Below are 14,465 nucleotides of genomic sequence, written 5' to 3'. Positions count from 1 at the left end.
GGCAAACTTCCTAGCAGAAAGAATTACACTCAAAGAAATGAAGAATTAATCTCTGATTGGCTAGTAGCCACCAGACTAGCAGTAGCCTCTCACTAGAAAGAGAAATAGTCCAAAACTACAGAAATGGTTCCAAAAACTATGTGAGGCTGTTGTTTTTTGGAAAAAACAACACATCCATTACATACCCAGCAAAACAGAGGCCAATTAGATGCTTAGCTATTTGGTCACCATTTATTCAATATTCAGAGTATACTTGTCTGCAAAAACACAGCATCCCTGTCCAATTTTCTTTAATATTAACATTAAATAGACGATACAAGTAGAATCAGTAGTTTCACTCAATTTGATAAAATCCACAGAAACAACACATCCTGGTTGATGTAAAGAGGCTCACTCTAATATATCTCTCAAACTTTTATATTGGTGACCTCTTTCACATAGCAAGCCTCTGAGTGTGACTCCCCATTATACATTAAAAACATTTTTTTATATTTAACACTATTATAAATGCTGGAGGCTAGGCAGAGGCTGACAGCTCACGAACCCCACATCATAATCTCAACCCCAAGTTTGAGAACCCCTGTTTACTTTGTTATATAGAGAGATCTGATTTTATTAATGCACAATCTCTCTCTAAACAAAGCTATTGTTTCTGATATTTACATGGCAGTGATTTGTAAATTGCTAAAACTTCCTGAATAAATAGTTGTTAAAAAGGAACATCAAATGGCAAAATGTGACCTAAAATATACATTTTTAAAACTTTTGAATGCATTTTAGAGGTCCTGCAATTGATCTTCTTTCACTTCCTCTCTGCATGCTGAAGCCCCGCCCCCAATCAGGTAGATTCCTACAGCACAATGGGAAGAGGCTAGTGGGAGCATCAGTATCTGAAGAGGCAGCAGCGTTTAACAAAAATCATAGGAGAGGGGAAGGTGATTCAGCTGTTTCTCCCACCCCTCTAAGAATCTGGGGCAACTCTGGAGAGTGGCAGGGACAATCCCAACCCCCAAAGACTAGGGGGACAACTGGGAGTCGGGCAGAGCCACCTGTGCACACCTAACAATCCACCCACATACATTAAACGATGGGGCACGTACATACACACACATGAATTGTAACATGTAATTTTCCTACCAAACCCCTTTTTGGAGTAAAACTATTATTTATAAATAACAGAGAAAATTAAGCCATAAAACATGGAAGTAATGCCTACAATTCATTTCAATGGAACAAGTGAGAGAAGAGCAACATTTCACCCCAAATCTTTCTGTAGGCTAGTATTATTTTTAATTCCGTATGTAGCTTCTTACCAAAAGCAGGGCTCTAGTTCTGTTATGGTCTGACTGGAAAAAGAGAGCAGAGGGGGAAGGATTTAGAGTTTCTGGAAACTGGACATCACTTGGAGTCTCAAGGCCTTCTTAGACTCATTGTGTTCGTAAAGGACCATACAGCAGTTATATAGAAGAATGACTTCCTCAATCCTTGGCTAGGCCCGAGAGAGAGCGCGCGCACCTGTTCACCTCAGACATGGACAGTAACGCACATTTTTGCCCCCTCTAGATTTGTAGTACCACACACAAGTTGGGACTGGCTGTGTGAGTCACTCAGAAATGCCAGTTGGGATAAAATGATGCTGCCTACCTTCTGGGCAAAAAGAGAGACTGATGAAAGCATGTGACCCCTATACTATACTTACTACACTGCTTGTGGATCCAGATCCCAAATAAATTATTTTTATTGCAATGGCAAGCTTGGCAGCAAGTGCTGTTTGATTCACTGATTCCACATGTAACAATCTCACCACGCATTAAGTCAGCAATTTAAATCATGTGGATTCAAAAGAAGATTCATTTAACATTTCGCGAGGACAAAGTCACATGAGTAACACGACATAGTTCTTGCACAAGTCTCTGACATTCACCATACATTATTATCAACTACAACACCTCAACAGCCACTCAGTCTGTTCTCAATGTCCTGGGTCAGTGCACTGACTGAAGGCAATCAAGACAGTCTACTACAAGTCTCAGATGTCAAGATGAATATTCAATGTAAAATCTGCCCCCAGTTTTACCAAACAGAAACTGGACAGCGGGAAGCAGACCACTCAGTGAGCATATGGTGCAAAAGGCAACAGCAGTTTTGTTGTTTCATTTGTTTCTGGATTATCACAGTTTCAAGGGCAAGGTCTGTCTGTAGTTGGAGAAGTTCCCGATATAATCCAAAGCAGTCTAAAAAAAGTAGTTTGTGATTAGTTTGCTGAAGAACCATCCTTGAAAATTAAAAACTGATAAGGCTGGTTGACCATATGCACAGACCAAATGAACAATGTGCAAGACATGAAAAATGGATGAACAAAGAATAGCCAGAGGCTACATCTTTTCTCTAAATACAAAGTGTCTGACTAATTTGAAGCCTATCCTCCTTCCCTTTTGGCTGCTGGAAGCAGTATTGCCAACCCCAAGCATTCAAAATGGATGAGTCAAGTTAAACAAAACTCATGAGATTTTACAAATACACTACCCCAATATAACACCAACATGCTCAGGGTTTAGCTGATTGCCATATTTGGGGTCGGGAAGGAATTTTCCTCCATGGCAGATTGGCAGAAGTCCTCTGCAGCGTGGGGCATGGGTCACTTGCTGGAAGATTCTCTGCACCTTGAAGTCTTTAAACCATGATTTGAGGACTTCAATGGCTCAGAAACAGGTCTGATACAGGAGTGGGTGGGTGAGATTCTGTGGCCTGCATTGTGCAGGAGGTCAGACTAGATGATCATAATGGTCCCTTCTGATCTTAAAGTCTATGATTCTATGATTCTATGATATAACACTAATTTGGATATAACACGGTAAAGCAGCGCTCCGGGAGGGTGGGGCTGCGCGCTCCGGCGGATCAAATCAAGTTCGATATAATGCGGTTTCACCTGTAACACGGTAAGATTTTTTGGCTCCCGAGGACAGCGTTATATTGAGGTAGAGGTATATAATATATTTTGGGCTCTTCATTTGCTGTTTGTTATTTGAGCCTTCAGGGTACACACAGATCACATTTTCAAGCTTTTTTCTCCAACCATGAAGTCTAGAAACACGCTTTATTTAAAAAAAATGAAAGATGGGATTCTTCCATAATCTCCTCTCTTTATGTGCTGGGTTTTTATGTAAAAAATCAAATATTGCAAGACATGACAAAACAAGTATCAACAACACTGCAGAAGGGGTATTCTCTCTCTCTGTAGTCCTGCTTCCTAACCTAAGAGTTTCCAGGCTGCTCAGGGAGGAGGTAGGACCTGCGCTAATCTACCCAGCCTCTGTTTTTTAAGGCACTAAAAAGTGTTTGTCTGTAGATGCACGAAGTTAGCACAGTACTGGTTTACACTCAGTTCATGTTCGGAAGGTTTTCACCATAACTCTCAGGGTCAGAAAATTCTATTTCGTGTGGTGATCACGAAAAAAAGAGATAGGTGTAGTAAATGCTTAGATTCTGCATAAATTTTGATAGCTCTCACTTGGAAAGCCTTCCTACTCAGACAACATGCGGGGTTCCTCAGACATCTGCCACTATATCGCCATCCTGAGCAATATTAATAAATGTTCCTCGCTAACAGAGCACATTTCCACCAAAAGCAGAGAATTTTATACCACACCATGAGGAAAGTATACATCAGTCCCATTTCAGAGGGAGGTTAAGTGATCCTGCCAATATCACACACAGATTAAAGCAGCAAAGCCTAGAAAATAACTCAGAATTCCCACCTCCCATATTCTGATCACTAAAATAGACTCTGGGATAGCCCCTTTGCTATTCCAGGCCTGGACTTTCTAATGAAGGGACACTCCCAGTTGCATCAAACTGTACAGCAGTTTTCAGAATAGCAATATACATTTGGACCCGGGTTGCAAAATCCCAAGTCATTTTCACCTATAACCCAATTAGTATTTGAATCCAGCTTTACAAAGATGACAAATGAATAGCCTACTGTATTCTCTTACTACTCTCCTTAAATATTTAGAAAAAATAGCGCACATGCATGATCGTTTTATTCTGCTTCCAGACTCAGTACGAAGTGTCAGTTTTACTTCCTTCTGTTTCCCATCAAGCAGTGGCATTAAACTGATGAGACAAACAGATGTAAGATATATGCCAAGAAAAAACAGCCAATGGAAACTTTTGATTTATGACATAAAGCTGTCAAAAACACATCCCAATATTTTGGAGAAGTGGCTTGAGAAGGGGAACATCTGTGGAAATGAACAGAATGCCAAACTATGCAAGTTACGAACGAGTTCACCTAGACATCCCTTCCATTCACCACTGTTTGTTGTTTTTACATTAATGTAATTCAAGGATAAATGCTTTTTTATTCTAAACTGCAACTGGCAAAAGTCTGGTATTAATTTTTAATCCCTTGTATCCAGCATCCTTCCTATTACACACACACCTCTGGATACAGTCTAGTTGCTATTTATTGTTTCACCTGCCATTAAATAAAATGGCAACTGCAAGCCCTTTGATAAATGTCTTGAAAAGCTGCCATTTCCCGTAGCTGCTGATATCTGGTATAAACGTAACCATTGTATCTAAGATAAAATGTCGGAGCTCTAAACTTCAAACAAGTTATTGTTTGGGGGACGGAAGATGTGCTGTTCCTCTTCTCAAGGCTAATAACATAGTATTCTTAACCAGAGACAGCAGCAACCAGAGTTTTCAATAATCTCGTCATTCAGGAATGCCTTTTATCCTTTCATGCGAGGTGCACGTCTACTGTCACCAAGGCTTCAACCAGTTGTTGAGGTTACGGAAGACTTGCACCAGCTTGCACCTCTTCCTCATTCCCAACTATTTCCCTAGGACTTGTCAAATTTTGCAACCCACACAACAAAAATTAAGATTTTCCCCATAGATAGGTCCACCCTGTTGTAGTAGTGTTATTCAATGAGCCTTCTGGCTAATCCTTTACAATAACTATGTGATACTACAGTGAAAATACTCATTTGGCTTCCAAACATTTTCAGACAAACTCAATCACATTGCCTGCATCTGTAACTTTCACTCCATGCATCTGAAGAAGTGACTTTTTTACCCACGAAAGCTTATGTCCAAATAAATCTGTTAGTGTTTAAGATGTCAATGGACTCCTTGTTGTTTTTGTGGATACGGACTAACATGGCTACCCCCGATACTCAATCACACTGTATTTCATTCACAGCTCCTGCACACTTCAAAATAAGACAGCTTTCCAAATTCTCATTTGAAATGCTTCCTGGAGATTCTGCTGTTTGACCCCACTGTGCCAGGAAGGGAGCTTCATTTCCTGGTTTGAGAGCCCGCTATTGCCCACTTTAAACCGAAGACAATGCATGACCACATCTTTCTTTCTGGCTTGGTGCCCAAGACCTAGGTCAAGGAGGAATGTTACATTATGCAACCTGAAAAAAAAGGCTGGTCAGGATACTCAGAGTGTGTGTGTATATTCAGCAACTCCTGCTTCCCAGTTCCAGCCTGTTCAACTCCTAGGTACACTTCAAAGTGTACAAAAATGCTGCCAACGCTTGCAATTTTATTGCAAGTCTTCTGATGTTTTTCTTAAAGCCCCAACTCCTCAAAGTCATGGGATTCTGAAAACCTCAAATTTCAACGAAAGAAGTTAGTTTCTAGCCATCATGATTGCTAAGAAAAACTTGAATGTGTCAACTCTAAAGCCTCAAAAATTTTGAGGCAAATAAAAAGAACCCTGCATTTATAATTTTTAAGCCAATTATGATTTTTTGAACACTTGTGGTTGGCAACACTGGCAAAGTAACAGATGTTATTTGTTATGGAAGCGCTTCTTAAATTTCTGCTAGGTGAATTCTAGACTTTGGCTTTGTTTTTCTGATGTAAAGCAAACCCCAAGTCTAGAATTCACCTAGCAGAAATTTAATGAACATACAAATGTGAGAAAGAACAAGTCTGTGTTACATAGAAAGAAGGAGCAGGTGTTGTCTTTAATACTGGGTTACTGAACATCTTATCTTAAACAAGGGCAGAAGGATGGCTTTGTGGTTAAGGAACTGGGATTTAGAAGATCCAGGTTCAACTCCTGGCTTGGCTATATGCTTCCTATGCAGCAAATCACTTAGGCTATATTTACACTACAAGCTAGGGGTGTGATTTCCCTTGCTCATGTGCACATACCCATGCTAGCTCTCAATGAGCTAGCCCAAGCATAAACAGCAGTGCAGTACAAACTTAGCAAGGTATGTACTTGACACAGCTAATGCTGCTACCATGGCTACACTGCTATTTATGTTTGTGCTTGCTCACTGAGAGCTAGTGTGAACGTGTACACGAGCAGGAGACTCAGGCCCCCAGGCTGTAGAGAAGATGTAGCCTTAGTCTCTGTGTCTGTTTTCTAACCTGCAAAAGGAGGATTACACTTCCCTTACTTCTCAGAACACTGTCATCAATATTTGTGATATTCACAGTTACTATGGTAATAGGAGGTCACAAGTACCTAGATAGAGTTGTGGTATGAATAGGAATTTACAGGGTTTGCTGCAGCATTTCTTCACAGTGCAATGCAAACAAAGTGTGGCTTCTAAACCAGGAAATAGGCAAAGGTTGGATATGCTTACACCCTGAAATAAACACATCCATGTCTTTACATGTCATCATTTCATGCACTTTTGACCTCTGGGGAACCTTCAGAGAGCAATGCAAGTCAGAGCTGGAATTACTGGATACTACTGTACCAAGTTCTATACACTGTAAAACACGGCTGAACTGACTCCCGGAAGAGCCTACTGGTTGTGACAGTGGCTTAACTTTATAAAGCTTTGTCCGCAGTAGCACAAACAGCAGCACTGAAGGAGGAGCTCAGAGAAAGTGAAGCTGACAGGATGATTCAACAGGGAGGAGCTGGGAACAAAAAGGCAAAAAGACAGCAGGTTACAATGAAAAAGGCTACAGTCTTACTTAGATCACCCAGACAAGCAGAAATGAAGGGGGTGGGTGGTATAGAGGAAGGAGGGGGGTGAAAAAATGGCCACATTACTTATTTATCTCCCTTAGAGTCTTCCACAGCTTTTTCCTCATGGCCTCCCCTACAAGAATATTATAACATTACTGATCAAATGGTTATTATGGCTATTTTTTAAAAGGTACCATATATTTCATCATTGTACATTAAGATGAAACAAGTGGCTATTCAGTTTCATAGACTTTAATTTAGTATTTGATAGCAACAGACTAGCTACAGCTTTAAAAGGAAACCAGCAATAGCCTGTTCATTAATTAACACACACTATACAAAGCCTAACAGGCAAGGGGCAGCCTGTGGGCCACAAGCGGCCTTCAACAGCAGCAGTCAATAGGGAGTAAAGCCTTTCAACAGCGCAGGTCTCTACACAGCAAATATTGCAGCGGCAGAGCACTTAGTCAATTGCTTCCTGGTGCTGCAGTTGTCACAGATTAAAAAGAGAGACAGGAGATAAATCAATCACAACCTGGAGATGAAGTTTCCTTTTGGCACAACACACATTGAAGAACTACAATAGACCACGACATCAAAGAGTTGGCTGGGTGCCATGTCAGGAAGAGAGCAAGGGGCCCCTGAAACTGCTCTAGCAGCCAAAGCAATTCAAGCTTCCCACAGGCTTTGTTACAGAAAGTAGGATTTATGCTGCCCTTCTCACCCAAAACAAACTGATCTACAATTCAAACTGTCATATACAAATAAAACAAGCTTACGGTATTTCCCTGTATTCTGAAGGAAGGGGAGAAGACAACAGTTCAAATTTTCAGTGTTTGTTGCTTTGTGTTGAGCAGCAAGTGCTCTAGGTTGAATCAAACAACTGGTTGCACAAGTACAAGTTTAATCTCTAAAAGCATCCAGAGCAAGAGGGGTGGGGGAAATACTTTTCACTGGTTACAGGAAACAAATTTCTTACAGTACCTCTATTACTTCGCACTAGAAAGTGAATAATACCTTATAGATTCAAAGTAGTTAGAAACAGAAGAAACTTGTCACCTAGTCCATCTCCCTGCTAGTACAGGATTGTTCCTTACAGTAAATTTCCTAGGGTTTTGGCCAGTCTGAGCCAAACTGAGAAGTTCCAAGTCATGAGGCTTCCACAGTTTCCCTAGTTGTGTTATTCCACAGCTAAATAAATCTCATTGTCAGGAAGTTTCTCTCGTAACTGCGAACTCTTACTCTTAGCAATACCCTTATATATCAGACTGAGTCTCTAACCATCTTTGATGTTTAAGTCAACAGACATATAAATGATGCAATATTTCCTACATCCCTGTAGTTATCTTCCAGGCTATAGGTATTTTGCTCTTTTGTACTTTCCTCATAAGTCAATATCTCCAGCCTCTTCTCTGAATTCCCTTCAGTTTGACGTTACTTACTTAGATCACCCAGACAAGCAGAAATGAAGGGGGCGGGTGGTATAGAGGAAGGAGGGGGGTGAAAAAATGGCCATATTACTTATTTGTCTCCCTTAGAGTCTAAGATATTAGTGTTCACCACTGAATGCATTATAATAGGTGCAGAAATAGCAAATATGGGAGAACCAATTGCCAGTTTATCTGGCCTTTCAAGAAGTCTTTGACAAAGTCCCTCACAAGAAGCTATTCGGGAAATGTTACTACATAACTTTCTAATTCAATTTGATCTAGTATACTTACATCTAAGTCCCTTTTCATTACTTCGCTATACTTACTGATATGTGCAATTCCTCCCAATCTACAAGCATGTTGATGAAATTCATGTATGCTCTGGAAGAGGGGGAACACTTGAAAATATTAAGACAGACCACTTCTCCCACTGACCCTTCTCTAGCTCACTAGACACCTCTTGCCCCAACTCAATGAATTGCTATTTGTCATTACTTTTTCTTTACGGACCTTCAGTTTCTAAAATGACCTGGAATAACTTTTTCAAAGACAGTTTAAATTAATTTTTCAATTAAACCTGTGAGACAGTTCCAAATTCCTTCTAGAGTCTAAATATATCTATTGCATTCCCTTCCACTAAGTCTATTATAAAAAGCAAATCAAGTTTGTCTGGCATAATTTCTTAATTACAAACTTCATGTTTCCTGTTCATGATTTCACTACTCTTTAGATGTCCAGTGACTTTTCTATCTGTAGTAAAATGAGGAAAAATACCAAGTGAAATTAGACTTGCAAGAAGTTAAACTGCCAGGATCAGTCTTTGCGGATTTGAAAACAATTTTAAAAAATCAGTACTTCGCTTTCTTGAAGATTTCCATGATTTTTCAAATAGAATTGTCAGTGATCCAATAAATTTGTTGGACAATTTCTTAATATCCTAGGATGTATAAAATACATTGGACCACTTGTGTAGGCTCATATTTTTCAAGTATTCATTTACCTACTCTAAAATTGATAGTAACTTTTTTATTTTTAAATATATGAACAGACTTGGCCTTCCTAATCTACTGTTCAAAGTTTGATATTTTTCTTGGACAGATGTAAAGAAGCAGTTCAACATCTCAATTGTCTGAGTCACTAATTTAATTCTACTTATAATTAATGGGACTACTTTCTCCCTAGTATTACTTTTTCCACTTTCTATGTTTGCAGAGGTCTTTTCACTAGCATTAACTTGCTTTTAAAATAGTCACAGGGCATATTCAAAACAAGAGTTAAATTTTCACCCAGTTTTATTTTCAAAATTACTTAGAGGGAAAGAGTTGGATGATCTTTGCTTCCTTGACAACCTGTACGTATTAAAATATTCAGAACAAGGTTTCTCCCTCATTTCACTGAAAAGGTTTCAAAAATTAAAAGTTTAAACATAGTCAAGTTTTTCCACCACAAGTATCTGGGCATGCAAACATAGTAGAGGACTCTGGGAATCACTCAGTAATGTCTGAATATGCTAAACAAATCAGCCAAGGAAGGTTAAGCAATAAATCATTCAGATTTCTGTGAAGCCCATCTTTCCCTAAACATAAAATTGGGCCTTAAAAAAGAAATTGGAATACTTTAATATTTCTACTGTACTTGAATGTAAAGTGCATTCCCCTTTACAGAAGCAGAGCAGAATACAGTTGCAAATATCAGACCATCAGAAAAGGTCCATATGCCACTGAGAAAGATTCCAAGTGCATCTTGCAGCAAGAATAGCCAAATGCCATGCAATTTACGCAATGGCAGACTAAGATTAGTTGTCAGTAAAAGTAGAGCCCTGAAACAGAACGGTATTTTTATAATGTTAACTAATACCAACAACATGATCGGTACTGTATAGAACATGGAAGAAAACACAGTCTCTGTTCTGCAGATTATATAGTCTAAATATTAGACAGCAGTTCTGTTAGATTGGTCACATACAGGTTAAACATGCAGAACAGAAAAAGTGTAGAAAGAAGGTCTAGACTGCTTGTGGGATTATAATGTCAATATGTTTTCAGAAGTCTTGACAGAAAAGTCTTGTAGAAGAAGTTTGTTCTGAAGAGATTCAAATGTAGAGAGGGAGGACCCTTGGCAAATGTTTTGAAAGGCATTCCATACAAGAGTAGCATGGGTGAAGTGACAAGAGGGACAGGCAATCAGGAAGATTGAGAGATACAAGCATGTGCACAGACATGTAGGGATCTGAGAGGATGAGGAATTTGCACTTCATGAAATGGTAAGAGTGAGACAGTGGAGTGTTTCAAAGAAAGCAGTAATGTGGTGGGGTCATGGGATGAAGGACAAATGGGTACAAATAAGACAGACAACACAACACATATGTCCAGTGTCCACAAGAGATCAGACATGAATATTATAAATCACCATTACTGATCATAAAGTTATGTAGATTCCAAAGAAATTAAAAAAAAAAAACACCCAAAACACCAAGCCCACTTTTGATAACAAATCTGACTGCAGCTACACAATAGATATGAGAAACATTAAGAAAGGAATAATGTTTGTATGTCATTTACAGACTCATATAGGTCTAGGCTAGATGATTAACAAGACTTTCCCATTTTTGACTTCTCAGTGCTGTAGTGTTCACTACAATACTCCACCCCCCCACACACACACTTTCGTTATCCAGTCAAGGTGAAAATGTTTCATACAACAGGTTTCTACCTTTTCCACTGAGATACTATTCTATAATTATACAGATCTCATCAATAAGAAATTTCAAGCCAAACTATTCTTAATGTCATGTCATTATTTCTAGTTATATTCCTTTGCAGCCTAAATAATCTCTTTGTGATATTAATATCCTTCAAATCTATTTAGACACAACATAATGGGGGGCAGGAAGCACGGATTTTCAGAACCCAAACTGTACACAAATTCTTGAAGTTAATGAATTAAAAAGCAAATTAGAAACAGCAAACAAAACTGAATTTACGGAACTGATTTGATATTGTTAGTGCACAAAAAACAACTGTAACTGATCAGCACTTTTTGGAAAAACACTCTGTGAATGGCTAAGGCAAATCCAACCAGACACACAAACGGCTGACCTGCAGGGGCAGAGTTTCTCTTGTTACCATGCTATCTAGGTAGTTTAGAACAGGGGTCGGCAAACTTCCAGAAGTGGTGTGCCAAGTCTTCATTTATTCACTCTAATTTAAGGTTTCATGTGCCGGTCAAATATTTTAGCATTTTTAGAAAGTCTCTTTCTATAAGTCTATAATATATAATTAAACTATTGTTGTATGTAAAGTAAATACGGTTTTTAAAAAAGGTAAAAAAGTAAAAAGGTTTAAGAAGCTTAGTTTAAAATTAAAATGCAGAGCCCTCAGGACCAGTGGCCAGGACCTGGGCAGTGTGAGTGCCACTGAAAATCAGCTCGCGTGCCGCCTTTGGCATGCGTGCCATAGGTTGCCTACCCCTGGTTTAGAATAGGGTTCAAAGCTTTATTATTATTTTTTTAAGATATCAATAAGAAATAGGTAAGAGATTTGCAAAAAAGAGATGCATTTCACAAAGGGTCACGCTATCAAATACATGTTTGTAATTCTACCTCTCTCTATAAGGTAAATAAAACTGGCTGATGATACAAACATGGAAAACCAGAAAAAGTAGTGCAAACATCATGTAGAAACCTGAAGGTATACACTTAAGTATGTCTATGTTACAACAACACAGTTATGCCTCTGTAGCACCGTAGCGTAGATACAGCCTACGTTGCTGGAAAGTTTTTTTCTGTCAGTGTAGTAAATCCATCTCTCCGAAAGGTGGTAGGTAGGTCAATGGACAAATTCTTCTGTCAACCTAGCTGTGTCTACAATAGGGGGTTAGGTCGACCTAACTACATTACCTGGGGCATGACATTTTTCACAGCCCTAAGCAATGTAGCTAGGTCAAGCTAATTATGAGGTGTAAACCAGGCCATAGATTACACTTCTGAGTTGATTAATGGTACACAGTGTTCACTTAAGGAAATAAAATAAAGGCTAAAATAATCAGAGGCAAGAGATTAAGGGCTTGTACACACTACCACTTATGACGGTATAGCTTATGTGACACAGGGGGTGTGAATAAGACACCCTTCCAAGTGACACAAGTTACACCTAAGCACCAGTGTAGACAGCACTATGTTTGCAGGAGAGCTTCTCCTGCCGACATAGCTACCAACTCTCATGGAGGTGGTTTTATTATGCCAACAGGAGAGAGCTCTCCCGTTGGCATGAAGTGTCTTCATCAGACGCGCTACAGCAGTGCAGCTGCACGGGTACAGCGCTTCTAGGGTAGACTAGCCCAAAATCAAGGCACAACATAAAGACTTAAGGGATAGGAGGTCATCATGAATCACTTATCAGAGATTCTACAAAATCTATACTATAATATACTACACCACCACAAAAGCTTCATTACATAATCCTCAATATTTAATGCAACATATAGTTATAACATGGTATGAAACCTGGTAATGTCAGCTAAAATTGCTTGACTCCTGCAAAGAAGTATCATACAGTTAAAATGAAAATACAAATGCCTGAACTAGTGTTACCTACGATCATTACAACTCACAAGATAACAGAAAAGAGACTAAGAAAAATATATCTATTTCTCTTTTTTCTGTTTTACTTTGTGCTTTTGACAGCACTTTTTGTACATGGTCAGTTTCCTCTTTACTTATTCAGATTCCCCTGCTTGACACACATGCTGCAACAGAGAAAAGAATAACATTTAAAAATAAATATATAGGAAAATGATTGTAAAACCATAAGAAAATAAGCCAGCAGAATCAAGGACAGGAAGTGTACCGGAAGTTACTTTAAATTCATGTGTGGAAACAGATGAATTTGAAAGTTTATATTTTTTTAAGTGTAATAAGATCTTTGTGTAGCCATAAAATGTGCTGAGAAAGGATACAAGCGTACTAACTACCAATTTCATTTCTGGGTCTTGAATGGAAAGTTCTGAAACCCTGAAAGTATTACCACTGCATTTGACAATGGAAGACTATAAATGAGGCTTTGAAGTAAAACAACAGCTGAAGAGTGCAAGTTGGTAGAAGTCTAACTATAATCAGAAGTAGTGAGACCAAATTTGGGTTATTTGTATTAAATTTAACAAAGGGAGACCACCGGAATGTGCTTTGGGCCCAAATCCTCTTACTTCAAAAGGAATCCCCCTTAACTATTAGTAAGAGCATGTCTCTACTGTAGCTAATTACTTGACTATTTAAGAATAATTGTCTCTCCCTGTTGTAAACAGAACAATTAGACTTGTAATAAGGACAAGAAGTTCAGGGATTTCGAAAGTGTATCTGTAATTTAGTCAACTTTGCCACCAAAAGTGGCAAATTCCTAGATTTAATAGGACTGTATCCCCAGGACACAGATAACGATCCCTGTAGGGATACTGCCATATTCAAAAAGATGCAATGAAGGGCAACAAAAATAACTCAGAGAGAGGGGACGAAGCTATACTGCTTAGAGTAAAGAGAACCAAGATGGGAAGGATCACAGTAAGTATATAAATGGACTGATGCTAAATGGCAGCTGCGGACTGTAGTAAATGTCTTCACACAAAAGACAGAGGGAAATTTGGAACCAGAAATACTTCAAGAGGAAACAAGAGATTTTATTTTGTGGGGGGGAAGGGAAGAATGCCTACAGCCTTCTAGATATCTGAAGTTATACTGAAGTGATATAAGTCAATGTATTTAAGATCAAGGTTTAATAGACCAAAAGGCTCTTAATGTCTGTATTTTTTCCTGCAGGCAGGTGGAGAGAGAATGGGAGAAGAGAATGGAAGCCATTCACTTCTGAATCAAAAAATTTACTGCTTATAAAGATTTAGAGAGACAGTCTCAGGGGAAAAAAATACTTTTACATTCATTAATTACAAAAGAATGGGGGTTTTGTCTTTGTGCATTTGAGACAATGATTTTGTACAATGAAAAAATGAGGAACTGCTGAGTAAATTCACACATTTAGATGGAAAGAAAAGCCACCAATTTAACAGAGCACTACTGAAATGTGTAACAAAGC

At 38.8% G+C, this 14,465-nt stretch overlaps 1 protein-coding gene across 3 annotated transcripts in view; it reads right to left on the bottom strand.

Moving 5' to 3' along the window:
- MOB1B (MOB kinase activator 1B) overlaps window positions 1–14,465 on the bottom strand; it is a 76,698-nt gene that overhangs the window by 41,509 nt on the left and 20,724 nt on the right. Inside the window, exon 1 of one of the 3 annotated variants that reach the window (XM_030563535.1) lies at window positions 7,735–7,804. The exons of the other annotated variants lie outside the window; for them this stretch is intronic. The gene's annotated coding sequence lies outside the window, so the exon portion shown is untranslated. Of the gene's footprint in view, window positions 1–7,734; window positions 7,805–14,465 lie in introns of those variants that run through there. 3 annotated transcript variants of the gene reach the window in all.

The sequence above is a fragment of the Gopherus evgoodei genome, chromosome 5 (assembly GCF_007399415.2).
Source record: "Gopherus evgoodei ecotype Sinaloan lineage chromosome 5, rGopEvg1_v1.p, whole genome shotgun sequence".
Lineage (NCBI taxonomy): Eukaryota > Metazoa > Chordata > Testudines > Testudinidae > Gopherus > Gopherus evgoodei.
Note: the sequence above shows the minus strand (reverse complement) of the source record. Positions and strands in the feature narration are given on the sequence as shown.